At 46.4% G+C, this 13,922-nt stretch overlaps 1 pseudogene; it reads left to right on the top strand.

Moving 5' to 3' along the window:
* The first annotated feature begins 329 nt into the window (after nt 1-329).
* On the top strand, nt 330-3,782 carry LOC116565037 (annotated as a pseudogene).
* Nucleotides 3,783-13,922: the final 10,140 nt, after the last annotated feature.

Below are 13,922 nucleotides of genomic sequence, written 5' to 3'. Positions count from 1 at the left end.
GTTTGCTTTGCTTTTGGTGCAAAATACATCCATTTAGTATGCTGACATGGGGCTGAATTCACTGCAGCAAACATGTATTGAGTACTCACTGTGGATTAGACAAGGCTGGCCTGAAGTTTACACGTTTTCATGTCACTGATACATTAGCACATGGGTAAACAAGTTATTAATTAATACACTCAAGCAGGCAATGTTTTCCAAAAGAAAGATTCCACAAAGGGAACAAAATAATGATGCTTAAAAGGTTTGATTGCATGACAATTAGGTGCTGCTTGGGAGCTCCTGCCTCCCACGGGATCCCAGCTGCAGGGAGCCTTGGGGACTCGGCCATGCAGAGTTGGAGGCATTCCCCAGACAGCGTCGTCACGGCCCGCAGGGAGCAGTGATCGAAGAATCAGGTCATGTGGGTGTTTGCCGGCATTACCAATGCCGTGATAGTCCTTGCCATCACTCTGCGGTGGCCAGGCTGTGAGCTGGAGGCCTGTACTTGCAATGCCAACCTGCTGGACTACCTGCTGAGCTGGGGCCAGATCAGCTGCCAAGATGCCCTGGAGGTCACCTGGCATCACACATCCAACAGCAAGAAAGCCATGACAACTGCCCTAAACAGCAGCATCACAGTCCTGGAGGCTGATGTCAATGTAGAAGTGTTGGCACAGCCAACAGACAGGAGTTCCCATCGTGCCATACCCCTCGGCCATCTATAGCAACAACACACTGGAGCAGTGGCTGGGCCCAGTGCTGGGCTCTTCAAACTGGACTTCAAGAACATCAAGGCCATGGGCCCCTCCCTGGACCTCCTGCGGCGGCTGATAGAGGAAGGCAAAGTCCGGTGGCCCTCGTGGATGAACACTGACATCTTAAAGGGCGCCAACATACCCATCTCAATTGAGGTCAATGCCACACTTCCTGGCCCTGGTTCAGGCAGAAGAAGTATCCCAAGGCCACCCTATCTCCAGGTTGGACCACCCTCTATGTGCCCATGCTCCCAAACAGGACAGACACTGGAGCCGCTGTAGAGAAGATGTGTGAGCTGGTGGGAGTGGTGTCCCAGAGGGTCACCTTCCCTGTGCGGTCTTCCATCGTGCAGGCCACCCAGCCTCACTTCAGCTGGCTGCTGAGCCAACCTGAGAGGTACAGCCTGATGCTGTGGCAGGCTGCCTTGGACCCCATGTTGATGGAGGATCTACTAAGTCTGGGACAACACCGCTGCCCACCACATCTACTATGACATCTTTGAGCCTTTCCTGTCACAGTTCCAGCACCTGGCCTTGACTTGGCAGGGTGCCATGAGGTGTAGAGGGGATGCCTGCCAAGCTGTGGCCTACAGAAGGTGTTTCATGAATGGCAGCCACTTTACGTTGGCAATTTGGGGCCTCACAGTGAATGCCACACAGAAATGAGTGTCCTACACTGGAGGCAGCCTGATGCCTCTTCTCCAGCTGCCTTGGAGTGATGGCCTGAATGTGGAGTGGCTGGTTCCCGATGTCCAGGGCAGCAGTAAAACAGCTAACGGTGACCCTCCCAGACACAGAAGGCATGATCCTGCTGAAACTGGCTTCGAGGGAACTGCGGCTGAGAACCCTGTACCCACTGTTCACGCTCCAAGTGGCAGCATCGTGACACTGCAGTCCTGCCTGCAGCAGCTGCCCACATATCCCAGACACTGGAGAGTCCATTTGCAAATAGCGGAGTCCACAGCCCTCCGGCTGTCCCTGGCCTTGCTGGCACGCCTCTCCAGCCTTGGCCTCTTGCATCAGCCTGTGTGGGTGTGGGTCAAAATCTCTGATGGGAGTTTTTTGGTCCCTGGCCATGTGGCTGGCAGAGAGCTGCTTACAGTTGTGGCTGAGGTCTTCTCCCATGTGACTGTGGCTCCAGGCTGGCCTGAGGAGGTGTTGGGCAGTGGCTATAGGGAATAGCTGCTCACAGCTATGCTAGAGCTGTGCTGGGGCTCTGGCAACCTGCGTCCTTCCAGATGCAGGCCATGTCGCTGGGCCACAGCACAGCTGGAGCTGTAGCCAGGCTGCTGGCCTCCTCCCCCCGGGCCATCGTCACAGTGGAGCACAGCACAGCTGGGGGTGGCTATGCCTCTGTGAGGACAGTGCTCCTGGCAGTCAGGGCTGTGGACAGGAGCCGAGTCTACTATAGGCTGCCCCAGGGGTACCGCAAGGACTTGGCTGATTGCTGGCAGAAACTGAGCAGCCAGGGGTGTGGCCAGCAGACCCCAGGGCAGAGGCTTCCCCCGGGGAGGGAGGAAGAAATAAAGGCGTTTGCCTTTCTCCAGGCAAAACAAAACAAAACAAAACAAAAAACAAAACAAACAAAACAAAAAAGGTTTGAAGCCCTAGTCTGGATATCCAGCTCATTGTGTGTGGTCAATAGCAGCTTGTTAATAAATGAAAAATCCTTTGCTCACCTTTTTCACTCCTTCACTAGAAAAGACAATTTGGAGTTTCCAAGAGAACAGTCTGTTCCCTGGCTGTGTTTCAGTTCAGTCCAGCTGCAGGGAGGATTGTTTCCAGAAGAAAGGGCCTGCTTTACACAGCTGTATGCAGGGAAGACTGAGGGTTGCTCCCCACGGCCCTCGGGTGCTCCCTGTGACTGATTTATGGTCAGGCCCATGTGCAGCTTCTGGGATCCCTAATTATGCCTGATACACGGGGAGCTTAAGTGGCTACCTTTAAGGCTTTAAATATTAGCGGAGGACTCTTGCACTGTCTGAAGATGAGCAATTGATGTGTTCCTTGCGCTGGCATATGCCAGTGCATTAGAATTTAATTAAGCACATTCTTTACTGACAGCCTTCTGGTGCTCAGGAGCAAGACAATTTTTGGCTTTGTGGCTGCATTTGGAACTCGTTCTTTCTCTCTCCTTTTTTTTTCCGGAAGATCTCAGCGTCTCCTCTGCCTTCAGAGAACCTGTGGCAGTGCGCCTCAGAGTCACTCCTGGTAATTCTGACTCAGCTGGCCTGGGACAGGCATCTTCCTTTTAATAGTCCCCCACAGGTGACTCTGAATTGCTCTGAAGCCTGAGAACTGCTGACCTATGTAGGTTAATGACCCTCAAGCTAATACTTCCACTCCAGACCTCCCAAGCCGCAGACATATGCGGCCTTCTGTCTTTCAGGCAGCGCCACCTGGAATGTCTAAGGGGCACCTCAAACTCCAAGTAGATGTCCTATAAGTTCTGGAGTCACCTCACCTGCTGTATTTATTTATTCTATTTATTCTTTCTTCCAAAACATCTCTGAGTTCTCTCACCTCCTAAGGAAAATTCTGCCATTTGTAAACCAGGTCTAGTTGTCACTGGACAAAGAAGTTGTTTCTCTGAGTCACGTGATTTTCTTTTTTTTTGAGAATTTCTCCCTAACCATTACTCCTATCTCACAAATAACTTATCATAACTTGGGTAAGGACCTGTTGTTTTCCCTGCATACATGCATGCTTCTTCCTTTAGTTTTCTCTAGCACAGCTGAGATGAGACTGGAAAATCTGACTGGATTCGTTCCACTGGAGACTCAGTGATAACAGAAGGGATAGGAACTCAGGGCTTGCTGTGACACAGGACACCTGGTTTTCAGCGCCTTTCTCTTTGAAGCCTGAAGGGCCTGCCTCACCCAAGCTTCCCCTGGTATCCCTATAGCGGGCACTCTCTTAGCACTTGCCAAGTTGAGTGTGTGCCTAGAACAGGTCTTTACCCAGAACAACTGGAGCAAGATCCTCTTCCTGGCTTCCCACTTCATGTCTGCTTCCTGTGAGAGCATCATCTGGTGTTGGATCTAAGCACTCCCTTCAGAGGAGACCATGTCTAATTCCAGGGCAGTGTTCATAAGGTTCAGCATTGCAACCAAACCACAATATGACATAGCAACCCCCACTTTCATGATGAACTCACATCACAGCCCTGACCGTGCCATTGCCACTGCCGTAGTTCCAGGCTCCAGTGGCTCGTACCAATCGGTAGCAGAAGGCTCTCCTCCCATCTTTGGCTCCTCCCACAGCCAGTCTTCCCACTGTAGTTGGACCCACAATCCTAAAACTACGGAATATCACCATTTAGCAGTTCTCAAGCGATTTGGTTTTAGGATTCTTTTATACTATTAAAAATTACTGAAAACTCCAAAGATATTTTGTTTATGTGATTTATATCTGTCAATATTTACTAAATAAATTAAAATACAGAAATTTAACAAATGTTAACTTACTAATTTAAAAATAGCAATAATAAACTAATTACATGTCAGCATAAATAACATTTTAAAACTAAGAAGTAATTGTATTTCCTAAAACAAGAAACAATTGTTTACAAGAAAGTGACATCATTTTATATCTTTGCAAATCTCTTGAATGCTTGGATCAATAGATTAAGCCAGTGACTCATGGCTGTTCCTACATTCAATCAGTTGTGCCATGTTGTTTTGACTGAAGCATGTGGGAAAAATCTGGCCTTACACAGACATGGAGTTGAAAAGGAGAGGAGTATTTTAATATTCTTCTTGACAATTATGTTCTGTGTGTGTGTGTGTGTGTGTGTGTGTGTATGTGTGTGTTTTTGAAATGGGGTCTTGCTGTGTTGCCCAGGCTGGAATGCAGTGGCATGATCTTGGCTCACTGCAACCTCCACCTTCCAGGCAAGCAATTTCCAGCTAATTTTTGTATTTTTAGTAGAGATGGGGTTTCACCATATTGGCCAGGCTGGTCTCAAACTCCTGACCTCAGGTGATCCGCCCACCTCAATATCCCAAAGTGCTGGGATTACAGATGTGAGCCACTAAGCCACCTCACCAGGTGTTTTTTGTGTTTTTTTTGATACTACACCCAAACTCAAGAAGTGATAGTTTCTTTCCTTTTTTTTAAGACGGAGTCTCACTCTGTCGTCCAGGTTGGAGTGCAGTGGTGCAATCTTGGCTCAATGCAGTTTCCGCCTCCCAGGTTTGAGCGGTTCTCCTGCTTCAGTCTCCTGAGTAGCTGGGATTACAGGTACACGCCATCATGCCCAGCTAATTTTTGAATTTTTAGTAGAGACGGGGTTTCACCATGTTGGTCAGGCTGATGTCTAACTCCTGACCTCGTGATCTGCCTGCCTCGGCCTCCCAAAGTGCTGGGATTACAGGCATGAGCCACTGCGCCTGGCCAGGAAGTGATAGTTTCTTAAAGGTTTATTACAATATGGAATCTGAAACTATATCAGTAAACTTGTACTGTCTCCTATTAAAATCCATTCATTTCTCTTGTACTCTGAACGTGTCTTTTACTTGCACATGGTTGCCTAACATCAGACGTTGATTATTTAAAAAATATTGGTTCACTGTGTTGTATACAGTTTCTAAATGTTGATAATTTTACTATCAAATATTTAGAAAGCACAATTCATTAGTATCACTATTGGAGGATCATTGGAAAACTCCTGGAGTATTATTGGGAAGCTGTCAAGCTCACAGTGGTAAACACATGTTCTCCAAAATTCTGATTCTCACTGGAACACTCAGATTTTATTATTGGCAACAAACACCATCAGTTGTTTTCCCTGAAGAGACAGTCTCAGAAGATCCGTTTTTGAGAAATCATCTGCCAAAACCCCAGATTGAATATCCTTAGTTTGTCTCTCTGTGTTTTCTCTTAAGTAAAAATGTATCGTCTGAAAAAAGTGATCAGTTCATTTAACTGACACAGTCACACAAGTCATTTTTCCTTGAGACAATCATCGTACACCTGTGTGTGGCAGAAGGGGTACTTCTAGTGGTACTTAGTAGTCCACACAGAATGTTAAAACAAGGTGTTATGCAAGGGTTGAGATTTTGTAACATTAATAACTTTTACTGTTTCATCAGACAAGCTTACAGGCGGCTTTTAAAAAAAATTTATTTTTTGCCGTGTGTGGTCGTAGAGAATAGAACAGCTGTCAGTACAAGGTAGTGTCACTATCTCGATCTGTGCTGAGGGGACAGCAGTTTTACTCCCTGTTGTTTATGTACCATTATTACAAATATCAACATAGGGAGCAAAGGCAAATAACACCTTCATACCATTAGGAAAAGTTTGACTTCTCACGCTTGTAATCCCAGCACTTTGGGAGGCCGAGGCAGGCGGATAGCCTGAGGTCAGGAGTTCGAAACCAGCCAGAGCAACATGGAGAAACCCCGTCTCTACTAAAAATACAAAATTAGCCATGCGTGGTGGCGCATGCCTATAATCCCAGCTACTCCAAAGGCTAAAGCAGGAGAATCGCTTGAACCGGGGAGGCAGAGGTTGTGGTGAGCCGAGATCATGCCATTGCCCTCCAGCCTGGGCAACAAGAGCAAAATTCTGTCTCAAAAAAAAAAAAAAAGAAAAGTTGACTTTATTGGACCCCCATCACAGGGTCCTCTTGGGAATTCCAGGGATCCTGAGTGTACATTTTGAGAATTTTCCATGTTTCCCCACTTCCAATATGCTAAAAAAAAAAAAAAAAAAAAAAAAGGCTGAACCAGTGGTAGCATTTCATGAACTCCAATCTTCTTCCTATTCTTCTGCAGGCACTGTCCATAAACATGTGACTTGTAAGGAGTAGCTGGGAGCCTGAGTCCTGTCTGTGGGGGAGATCTTCAAGAGTTGCCAACGAGCTCAGCTGTAATTGAAGCATCTCAGGGAGGATGCTGGGGGGCAGGGGTTGACATCAGCCAGGCAGTACTCAGCCCTGGGGCACCCAAGGCTTCAGCAGCTTTTGTGGAAAGTCTGGTGTGCTTTGCTGGAATCCTGAGGCTGTGGGAGTTGCCAACTCCAGCAATGATCTCATTACAACTGAGTGATTGAACGAGGCAGGCACCTTTCAAGGAGATCATCATGTTAGAGTGACTGTCAATGAGAGTGCACAGCAGCACCCTGCGGTGGGTGGGAAGGGAGTGTGATTTGGCATTTGCGGAAAGGGAGATGACATTTACAGAGATAATGTAAATTGGCGACGGTCGTGGAGTGAACCAGTTTCTAAGATCTATAGATTCAGAGACTCTTAGGGCTACAAGAGAACTTTCATGTCAACGAGACAAATTGAATTGGAAGGTGTGGGAAGATTGTTCAGGACTCCAGCAGAGCTGCTTTGGACATAAGTCAGGCAGACATCCAAGCTGGCCCCTGTCCCATCTCACCAAGGTGGCACTGGATCCCTCTTTCCCCATCTCCCAGTGGGGCAGCCTCCTATAAAGGAGACCAACTGCTCAGTGTATCTTTGGTCTAGTGACAGTTTCAGAGTGAGGTTGGCCAGAAGACTAAGTCATAGAGAATTAATCAGGTGGGACACAGAGTTTTTAATCCCCATTTTACAGATGCAGAAATGAGCCCTAAAGAGAATGTATGACTTGCCAAGATCACATTAGTAAGTGGCAGAGGAGGAACTTGAACTCAGGTCTTGAGGCTTATCGTTCCGCTGAGATGCTATGGTATAGAGAGGAGAGTACAGAATCTGAAAACAGAAAAAAGCAGGATTTTTAGTTCCTTTGATATTTAATAGCTGGCTGAATTTTGGTTAAGCCATTTTATTTCTCTGAATCTCAGTTTCCTCATTTACAAAATAAGCATAATACACATCACCTATCCTAAGTGTTTTAGAGCATCAAATTACATGGTTTTTATAAATATGCCTTATATACTGTGAATCTCTTTAATAAGTTTGAGGGGGCTTACATGCCCAGATAATTAACCATGCCAGCCCTATCAAGTGGGACCATTCTTTTGCCCACAAGGATGGTATAGACCCCCTGGACTGGCATTGCCTTCCTTAACGAAGGCCCTAAGAATCCCAGGATTTGGAAAATGTGAATCAGGAAACCCCAGAGGCTGCAAGCAGGGCCTGGTAATGGATGGGAATGGACACTGTTATTTATACCAGCTCCCCTCACTTTTCAGGAGATCTGGGAGGATGAGTATGGCTCCCAGTGTGATGCTTCCAGTGTGGCGTGGTGCCATGAGGGGATGGGGCCAGCTCCAGGTGTGATGTTTCAGCATGGCTTGGTACAAGGCTCCACAATTCCTTGTCCCTGCGCTTTTGCACCACTCTAAGCTGTGACACTCTGACTGCTGTTCAAGCAGGACTGTTGTGCACTATCCTGCCTGGCAAAGTGGTCAGCCTCCCAAAATGCTAGGATTACAGGAGTGAGCTACCACGCCGGGCCTCATTGCCAAATATTTTCAATTGAACTAGATAGGGCTCAGAAAGGAGTGGAATTGAGTGTCCCACATCCAGCCACTCTTATTAAAGGAGGGCGAGTGGAGCATTAGGGCTGCCGTCCCTCCTGCAGGATGGACCTGCTTCTAAGCCCCATCTTAGAGGAGGGGAGACTCCTCCAAGCTGTGGGGGTAGTGGCTGGGCCACAGGCCAGAGCATCCTGGCTTCTCAGAAACGAATGCAGGAGAGAGTTAACATGTTGCCCATGAAGCCTTTGTTGACCCTCTGATTTTTCATCTTTTACTCGGAGGCCTGCATTTATTTTATTGTATTATATTTCATTTTATTTTATTTTTTGAGACGGAGTCTTGCCCTGTTGCACAGGCTGGAGTGCAATGGTGTGATCTCAGCTCACTGCAACCTCCATCTCCTGGGTTCGACCTATTCTCCTGCCTCAGCCTCTTGGGTAGCTGGGATTATAGGTGTGCGCCACCACGCCCAGCTAATTTTTCTATTTTTAGTAGAGTTGGGGTTTCACCATGTTGGCCAGGCTGGTCTTAGACTTCGGACCTCAAGTGATCTGCCCTCCTCAGCCTCCCAAAGTGCTGGGATTACAGGCGTGAGCCTCCGCACCTGGCCCTGGATTTATATTCTTGACATATGTAGTGAGTTGCTTGAATGAATTATGCTTTGCTTGAGTCTTAGTCATGTAGTAAAATTGACTTCCTCTTTGAGGTGATGTCAAAGAGTATAGGATGAAGCTGGGGAGTGTTCCAGTGCTATTCTGTGTAGGAAGGAGAGGAGGAAAAGCTATTTTCAAAACTAGGAAGTCTTCTAGGTTGGCATGATCTAAGTGTATGTTCTCATCTTCTACGTGTCTCTAGGCTTAAAAATAAAGATGTTATCGTTAGTTCTTTATTGCCCTTTCAAAAAGTATCACTGGCTGGGTTTAGGATGATGTCATGAAGACTCTTAGATCTTAACTTTTTTTTTTGCTTAGCTTTTTTCATTAAAAAGATGATTAAGGAAATATCTTCTACATGATATGCCTACATAAGATTGACTTTCAGAAAGCCTTTTATGCCAATTTGAAAATTTTAATTGAAGCCAATAGCAGTGGGTGTGTGGAGCTGAAATTAATCTAATGTTGTGCTATTTAATTTGATTATAGGTTAGATCTCATTACTGAAGGCTCAGCTTTGGCCAAGAGTTCTTATAAAAGGAAAGATTTTGGACTCCAGACACTGGCCCACACTCATATGAAGCAGTGAGCAATTCTGTGTCATTAAAGTGCCAGACCACAAATTCTAGTGAATTTCTGTAGAAATTTATTTATTTTAAATTTAAATTTAAATCTTTTTGAGAAGGAGTCTCACTCTGTCACCCAGGCTGGAGTGCAATGGCCTGACCTTGGCTCACTGCAAACTGCCTCCTGGGTTCAAGCAATTCTCCGCCTCAGCCTCCCGAGCAGCTGGGAATATAGGCATGTGTCACCACACCCAGCTAATTTTTGTATTTTCAGTAGAGACTGGGTTTCACCATGTTAGCCAGGATGTTCTTGATCTCTTGACCTTGGGTGCCACCTCACCTGGCCTGTAGAATTTATTTTTTTAAGGGCTTGACATACTGAACACTTTCTAGTATTCTCTGAAGGGAAGATTCTTCGAAATAAAATTAAGAAATGCTTCAGTAAAACAAAGCCTCTTCAGGAATCCTTCAGGAGTTTTCCTGCCATCAATTTCCCCTTCTTTCTCTTGAGACAGTCTGCCACCTCATTGGCCTACACTTTGGTCCTGCAAATCCTGCTCCAAGGTCTCAAAGAAAAGTTTTCAACTGAGTTATTGGCTCTCACTGTCCTTACACTACACACATAGGTTTGCTTATAAAAAATTTTTAAAACATTGATGCATAATATGGCACATATACATCATGGAATACAACTCAGCCATGAAAAGAATGAAATAATGTCTTTTGCAGTGACCGGGATGGAGCTGGAGGCCACCATTTACCTTTATTTACTTTCTAAATAAAGTAACTCAGGAATGGAAAACCAAATACCAAGTGTTCTCACTTATAAGTGAGAGCTAAGCTAAGCTATGGGTAGACAAGGACACACAGGAGTGATATAATAGATTCTGGGGATTCAGATGTGGGGAGGGCGGGAGGTGAGGAATACAAAAACTACACATTGGGTACAATGTATACTACTCAGGTGATGGGTGCGCCAAAACCTCAGCCTTCACCATTATATAATTCATCCATGTGTAACCAAAAACACACTTGTACCCCTAAGCTATTAAAATAAAAAAAAAAATAGGCCGGGCGCAGTGCCTCACGCCTGTAATCCCAGCACTTTGGGAGGCGGAGGCAGATGGACCACCAGCAGTCAGGAGTTCGAGACCAGCCTAATACGGAGAAACCCAATCTCTACTAAAAATACAAAATTAGCGGATATGGTGGTGCATGCCTATAATCCCAGCTACTTGGGAGGCTGAGGCAGGAGAATTGCTTGAAATCGGGAGGCAGCGGTGGTGGTGAGCTGAGATCATGCCATTGCACTCCATCCTGGGCAACAAGAGCGAAACTTCATCTCAAAAAAAATAAATAAATAAAAGTAAAAACAAATAAAAATTAAAGTAAAACTGATGCACTATAGGTATACATACTTTTGGGGTACATGGGATAGATAATTTAGTATATTAACATAGTGTATAAAGATCAAATCAGGTTGATTGGGATACTCACCACCTTAAATATTTGCCTTTTCTCTATGCTATAATGATTCAAATGATTCCTGCCTAACTATTTTGAAATGCAGAATAGATTGTTGTAAACTATAGCCGTCCTGCTGATCTCTCCCACTCTAGGTCTTATTTCTTTGATCTAATTGTATATTTGAACCGATTCATCAACTACTCTTCATTCTCTCAGAGCTTTCTTTAAACATAGTTCAAAGAAAAAAACATTTGAATTGGTGACTAGCCCTCTGCTTTTCTACGAAGCCAGAAACCTCACATGGTCCTCAAACTCTCACAACTTCCTTTGACTGGCATCATTTGAGCCAGTGTGTATGTGAATGCGACTTTGCCAATTATTTCTGCACCACTGGAGAGACGTGAAAGTATTTGTTCTTGCTGAGATGCAACAGGGGGTCGGGTCAGTACCAGCATGACCACTCATTTCTAGTTCACCTTGCGGAGAAGGTTCTTTCAAGAGCACTTAAAAACAATAGCCTTGTCGGGACACAGTGAAAAACAAGTGTAAGAGCCAAGAATGTGTACCCTGGAGAAAGACTCAACGGGGCAAGAGAGCTGTCCACAGATAGCTGAAGGGGGCTGCATGGGGAAGGAAGCAGATTCGTTCTCTGCAGCCCAAATCGGTGGAACTGGGCTGGGAGGGAGGATGCGGATCTAAGGAAAGTGTCCCACAGACACCGCTGTCTAAGAGTAGTGGCGTTCGCTTCCCATCGGTGGTGTTGTAGCAGGGGCCCGAAGGCTAGTTGGCAGCCATGCTGCAGGAGGGGATAGCAGCTCGAGGGAGAGCCATGTGGTAGCTCCACCCTTCTCGGGTCTTGCCCAGCCCTGCCTTCATAAACACTAGAAGAATCCTCCTTGCAAGTGGGGTGATGAGCCCAAGAGTGTTGGGGCAGAGCTTGGAGAGGACAGGGACAGTCAGCGGGGGTCTTGCTAGGAGCCCAGGAGGGGAGGTCCCGGGCCAGATCGATATGTCCCTCAGCCTCAGAACTCAGAGGCTGAACACCATTCTGAACCTCAGAACACCATTCTGTCCAGGCATCCATGAAGACTTCCACTCTTAAGCAGAGTGAAGGGCAAAACCTAAAGGATTTTTCTAACAGTTGCATGTACTCCGATTGCAGAAACCAAAGGAAAGAGTCATTGATGAAAGGTTAGAAAAACTTCCGGGAGGAGATGGCATTCAACCTCGATGAGTGGGAAGTTTAATTTCCGAGACAGTTAAACTGAAATTCATCTAAGCCATATTATGCTCATGGTTATCCTTCCTTTTAGCCTATGCAACCCACTTTACTCAGCTTACCTCCCATCTTGGTCAGGGCCCCGTGGGAGTAGAGCTGGGGTGAGGTGGGACCACATGGAATTAGACCCAGACCTTACCCACAAAGACCTGTAGTCTGGTTATTGATAATCCAGTAGAAGGCAGTAAATTGTGAGTGCCATAGAAAAGGCACCTTGTGGGGGGCTCGCAGGACAGACCATCATACCTGGCTGGGGATCAGGAATGCTTCATGGGGAGGTTCCTCTTTGAGACGTGTGCTGAGGGATGGGCAGGGCTTTTGAGTGAAGGAAGGAGGGTAGATATTAGTCTCTATTATAATTCTCAGGCAAAAATATTCTAGTTTCTCTCCCTTTGTGGGTAGATTGGTAGGAAAAGGTTGGTTTTGGTAGGCTTTGTCTCTTTCAGGTGTCCAATACCCACTCCTCACCTTAAAAGGTATCTGTATCTGTAACTATTCTCCTTAGGTCCAGAACCAAACTCGACTGTCAATGGGCTCCATGGATAGGGACCAGCAGGGGAGCTAAGGGTCCTGAAGACAGAAGGGGAGGCAGGTCAGGGGTCAGGGCGGTGGGAGCAGCCAAGGCACGTTGGGAGGAAAGAGACTGCAGAGAGTCTTAAGGGTAACTCATCACGTGACAAATACTTATTGCTATTACTGATGCTTTAAAACAGGCACTGTGCTGGGAGCTGGATATTCTGAGATGAAGACAGCAGGGTGTCTGGCCCAGGGACCCCCCGCACGGAGGTGGCTGTGTCAGCAATAGTAGTGTCACAGTAGATAAGTGCAGCAAGCAAAACGGGCCACAGAAGTGTGCACTGGTCCGCGGTGACCCCAAGGAGGACATTACCCGCCTTGTCTGGAAGGTTAAGGACAGCAGGCAGCCCACTTGCCGCTGGGAGCGGCGATGTGAGAAGCTGCCGAGCTGGCTTCCTGCAGGTAGGCTCTTAGAGTTGGGCCTTTTTGGCCAATTAAATGATCTAACCTCTCTCTTAAATTCAAGAACTTTCTCCATGAATTCTGAGTCTTGTACTCACCCAGCCTCTGCTGCCTCTTTTGCTGTTGGGTGGCCGTGGTGGTCACAGGTTCTGCTTTGTTTTAGAGACCAAGTCAGCCTTCTGGATTTCCCACCTGCTGGGTAAAAAGCCAGGAGCAAGTGAGAGCCACACTCCTCAGGCCCCACCCCTGTGGACCATTGGTCTGTAAGCAGGGGAAGCCTCGATGCCCCGGGGTTAGACACCCCTCTATTTGCTTGCAGATTTGCACACACTGTCTCTGGCGTCTGGTTTGTGGTTTGGTGGAAGCCCCAGCTTTTTAACTTATAAACCACAGCTCTTCCCTCCATAGGACTGCAGGCAGGATACTCCTTTCCCTGGGTTCACTGCAACACTCAGTAGTTCCTTTGAAGGAACAGAATAACATTGCCCCATGGCAGTCTGTCCTTGGGTCACTTCAGGGCTCATAGAAACGGCTTTCACTACTCACACGCAGCCATCTTCCACTCACCGTGGGCTCAGTGTTTCTTTTACTTCTTTGTTTTCTTTAATTTTCATTCTCTCCTCTTCAGAACAAGATTGGATGGTGCAGTGTATGCAAATATCACAGTTTCAGGTAACTTGAAGAGAGCAATTTGGATTTAGGTATTCATTCTTACTTTTATATGACCCTAGATAGGTAATCTCTTTATGCAAATAAGACTTACTATTGTATTATAGGAGCAATAACCATGCCCTGCTTCAAATAACATCAT

The sequence above is a fragment of the Sapajus apella genome, unplaced genomic scaffold (genome assembly GCF_009761245.1).
Source record: "Sapajus apella isolate SASKATOON/1434 unplaced genomic scaffold, GSC_monkey_1.0 scaffold38, whole genome shotgun sequence".
Taxonomy (NCBI): Eukaryota; Metazoa; Chordata; class Mammalia; order Primates; family Cebidae; genus Sapajus; species Sapajus apella.
Note: the sequence above shows the minus strand (reverse complement) of the source record. Positions and strands in the feature narration are given on the sequence as shown.